At 30.3% G+C, this 4,836-nt stretch overlaps 1 long non-coding RNA gene across 1 annotated transcript; it reads right to left on the bottom strand.

Annotated features, from left to right (window-relative positions):
* Window positions 1–1,102: 1,102 nt before the first annotated feature.
* On the bottom strand, window positions 1,103–3,878 carry LOC114075047. The gene is made up of 3 exons (XR_003575373.1): window positions 3,564–3,878; window positions 3,268–3,431; window positions 1,103–1,914 (listed from the first exon to the last, which is right to left on the bottom strand). It is a non-coding gene; the product is annotated as an uncharacterized LOC114075047 (long non-coding RNA).
* Window positions 3,879–4,836: the final 958 nt, after the last annotated feature.

Below are 4,836 nucleotides of genomic sequence, written 5' to 3'. Positions count from 1 at the left end.
ATAATAATTTTCTAACACAAAATCATTATTAATCTACCATGTACAGTCACAGATACAAAATAACATCAGATTGTTTATTTATAACTTTAATAATTGTATAAGTATCTAGAATGTAAATGATACACTAGTAAGAAACTTATCTTATCTTATCAATGTGTCAAAATCAACATTGTATGAATATAATGTATCTGTTACTAGTGTGTGAGATTCACAACTACAAAAAGTTGATTATTGTTCTTGAACATAATGTGTTTATATATCAGATATGTACCTTTGCAAGATTGATTTCAGTAATTTGTTCTTCAACATCAACAGCAGATCCGCCAATATCTTGATCATGATTTTAAAAATACATGTGTATAGGTGAAACTGGTTGTTAATCAACATTATCTTTCTGTACAGAAAAAAAAATTAATAATTGTATTTAGTGAAAAGGTAAATAAACAAAGGATAAATAATAATTATTAATCTACCATGTACAGTCACAGATACAAAATAACATCATATTGTTTATTTATAATTTAATGATTATATAAATATCTACAATGTAAATAATACACTAGTATGAAATTTAACTTACATTATCAATGTGTCAAAATCAGTACTGTGTGACATCAATATATATATATATATATATATATATATATATATATGGTGTTTACGCATCAATTACTAGTTCGTGAGATTCACTAATACAAATGGTAGATTCATATTGATGAAAATAATGTGTTTATATATCAAATACATACCTTTGCAAGATTGATTACACTAACATGTTCTTCAAACATCAACAACAGATCCGCCAACATCTTGATCATGAATTGAAAAATTCATGTGTACAGGTGAAATGAGTTGTTGATCAACTTTATGTTTTTGTATAGAATAAAAAAGTCAATAATTGTATTAAGTGAAAAGGCAAACAAACAAAGGAGAATAATACATTTCAGTTTTGTTTTCTTTCGCGCCAACAACTTTCATGAAATCAGAATTATTTTATTTTATTAACTCCGCAAGACAACAAACTTAATGGTCAACCTATACTCAAATTATATATGTTTTAAGAAATTCATAATAAATAACCAGAAGTATAAAACATATATGATGTTTACAAACATATATGATTGTAGTACTCACATAACCCTTCAAGTATTGCTTGAGTCCCTCTAATTGTAAAATTGTCGAAAATTACTTTTCGAATATTTGAATTATCACAAACACCATATACATTGTCAGCTTCCGACGTTGATAAATCTGGAGTTTGAACATGTTGATTTGGTTGCTTGTCTGTTTGTGTGGATTTGGGAACCTTAGTTTTATGTGGATGTACGACTTTTCTTCTCTTCGGTGGTGGGGTAGATACTGTGCTAGAGACTCGTATTGATCCCCTTAACAATTGATCCGCTGGTTTGGTGAAAATTCTTCAAATCCAGGAACCTCTTGTGTCTGCCTAACCTCAAGATTAACATTTGACGGGGCAAGTTCAGTTAGAGATACGTGATTGGTATAAGGTAACTCAAGTGATATCATTTCCTTGCCGGTTGGCTGAATATTAGTACAATTTTTCTGTAAAAACAAAATGTTGAATATTGACTAGAAGCAACACAAAATGTATCGAGAACTATAAAAAAAAGACTGAAAAGTTGTACATTAATTACCTCCGTAAAAATACTTTCCATAAACATCTCAAATTTGGGCTTTTCAGCCACAACTTTCCAATTGCAGATTCTTGGAATAACATTTTGTTCTTTAACCGCTATCTCATTATCTAACATAGACGCACATTCATATACCCATACATTAAGTATGTATGACATACCATTTAAGCAATACATTTTTTTTCCAGATTTGAACTCTTGTCTAAGTGAATTCATTAACCTGCTGAAGGCCCCTTGTCTCCACGGAAACTGCCGATAACTGCCGTCATCAACCATTAGAAAATCTTCATTTGGAATTGTTGCATTACAAAGTTGAGATAATACAAAAGTGTGAATGAAAAACATGATAGCCATCTGAATTTCATCATCAATTGACATCCCAAGCACCCAACATGAGTCGATCTACAAGACCTTATTTGTTTACATTATAATCAGGCCCAGGAAAATACCTCTGAACCGGCCTACTTCTTTTTGAATCAGGATATTGAAAATAATTAATATTTCCTTTACATTTCAAACAAGTAATAATCGCAAATTCTTTTATACTAAATGTTAAGATATTTCCTTTAGCATGGCGAATGTAAAGATCTCTGGTTGGATTGTCTTGCTCGACCTCTAAAAGAAGTAAACACTTGGTGATCTGACCTTGATAGTTGTATTTAGGAATATTCACATCTGATCCAAATATAGTATCCTTAAATAATTGGATACCCTCATCCCCATTGATAGCACTAAGTCTCTTAAGATATTTGAATATTCTAAGTACAACCAAACTTAAGGGAGTGTTTTGGAATCTGTTTAACTACATAATTCATATTTTGCAATTGAAAAAAATGATGTTGATACTTAATATAAATAATAAGCTTTAATATGATACATAAAATGTAAAACTGTACTTTATACATAATTCTAACTAAAAATTATAAATCAGTAAAAATCCCACTTAATAGAAACAATAAGCTTTAACATGATGCATAAAATGTAAAATTGCACTTCATACATAATTCTCACTACATATTATAAATCATTCGAATTGATATTCAGTAGAAACGACAATTAAACATGATACATAAAATGTGAAATTGTACTTAATACATAATTATAACTAAAGATTATAAATCAGTCAAATTGATACTTAATATAAACAATAAGCCTTAATTTGATATATAAAATGTAAAGTTGTAAATGATACATAATTCTAACTACAGATTATAATAGAAACAACAAGACAACTGATGAAACATTATGTTGTTCTGAAACATACATATAATCCTATAATTTGAACTTTAAACATACATACACTTTTGAAAACAACAAAATCACTAAATATGTTTTACCTGGTAAAATGAATAAATGATACAGGAAACCAACATTTTATAAATGAATGATAAATATCAACATTTATAACTTATTTTTCTTCATTTTAACTTTATACGTTAGTCGTAAGAAATAAACAAAATGTACCAAAAATAAGGGTTTGGTTTATCAAATGAAAAATCTGATCAATATACATAATAATTTTTAATTAAAAATAATTTTTCTATTATTACACAAAACTCATTACATGTGACTAAAAAAATTACAAAAAAATAAATAAAATAAAAATACATACCGATGGTAGTGGAGGTCTGGTTATGGTGATGTCAACCTTTCTACCCCTCTTCGTGGGTGTCTTTGTATGTGCCTCTTTTTTGGTTTTTGTCTTCTTGAAAATTTGCTTATCCATTGTTAAAAGATTATGGAAGCTCTTAGACCCGTTTTTTGCCAATTCAGGATCTTCATAAATAGAGATTTGATTAGTGTTTGATGTGACTTATTGGGTAATCCCAATACTAGATAACAGACTATCCATGAAGTATTTGAAAAAAAATATATGAACAAAAAAAAATTGAAGATGAAGATACTAACTACTTGAAATTTGTTGAATGGAGAAGATGGTAGACAGAGCACAATTTTGAAATTCAAAATTGGGAAGACGAATCAGTTGAGAAACTGGCAGAGAAACTTTGGGAGCGGAAAAATAGGTTTGGTTATTGAGTAAAAATAGAGGAGCAAATTTAGGGGCGAAAAGTAATTGTTTGAAATTCTAAAAAATTAATGTATCAGTAGTTTAGATTTGGGAGAAAATAGAGATTTTTGTATTTTTTTAAAAATGATTGGGAAATATTGTGAATATATAAACAAAAGATATGTATTCAGGTAATTTTTTCATAAAGAAATCCATTCCAGAAACCCCATTAAACAATAACATCGACAATACAACTCCAAAACGACCCATAAGCATACAACATATCCGGCAACATGACCCTATTACGCGTCTTCTTCTTCACGCGTCTAACAACCCAGCAGCGACCAGTCGCATCAATCCGGCAAATCCTGAGAAAAGTCATTGTCCTCCTCACCTGCAATGTCCAACCACCCTCACGTTCCTTTTCCCTCTTTCTAAGGGATTTTTAAATCTCTTCCACTGTTTGTCTTTGAAAAGAGGGTAGAAATTCAAAAGTAAATCTGCCTCAATTTTCCCTATAAATAGTTCTTCACACTTAAGAAAAAGGGGGCGAGCATAGGGAGTGGTTTTTGAGTTTGAGTTCTTTGGCAATTGTCATTTTACACTTAAAATTTATAGTTATCTCCCCGTTTCTAAGTTCAGAGATATTCGCTCCTCTCAAGCTCGTCATCCTAGCTCGCTGCCAGAAAATCACCAGAAACTCACTGCTCAATGTAGCATATTGTGTGTGTTAAATACTCTATGCAAAGATTGTTAAGAGAGTGTGTTGGTTATGTGGTTAGCTCATCCATAATCTTATTTTCTTGTGAGTTTCTGGCAGCGAGTTTGAATCCCGTATCAATGAGTTGTGCGTTAATTATATCTGGTCGCTATGTTCATTAATTAGATTTGTATATATATTCTTAGTTAAATCTCTGTTTTGTTGTGTCTAAAAATGGATGTGAAGTTTATTTAGTTTCCATTCCAAGATTATTAACTATATAGTTCAGTTCTTTCTTCGTTTGCTTGTGTTCCGAGTCGTCTTCTCTGTAGTTTTTAAATGCCCATATGTCAGCCATATCTCGTAGTATTCATTCACGCTCTGGCCAATCTAAATGCTGGTTGTGTTTCTCTTATTTTTCAGTTGTTATTGTCATGTTCATAACTCGTCATAATCTAGTTTTGGCTTGACCT

This window comes from Solanum pennellii, chromosome 12, assembly GCF_001406875.1.
Source record: "Solanum pennellii chromosome 12, SPENNV200".
NCBI classification, from domain to species: Eukaryota; Viridiplantae; Streptophyta; class Magnoliopsida; order Solanales; family Solanaceae; genus Solanum; species Solanum pennellii.
The sequence above is the reverse complement of the archived record's forward strand: the minus strand, read 5'-3'. Positions and strand labels throughout refer to the sequence as shown.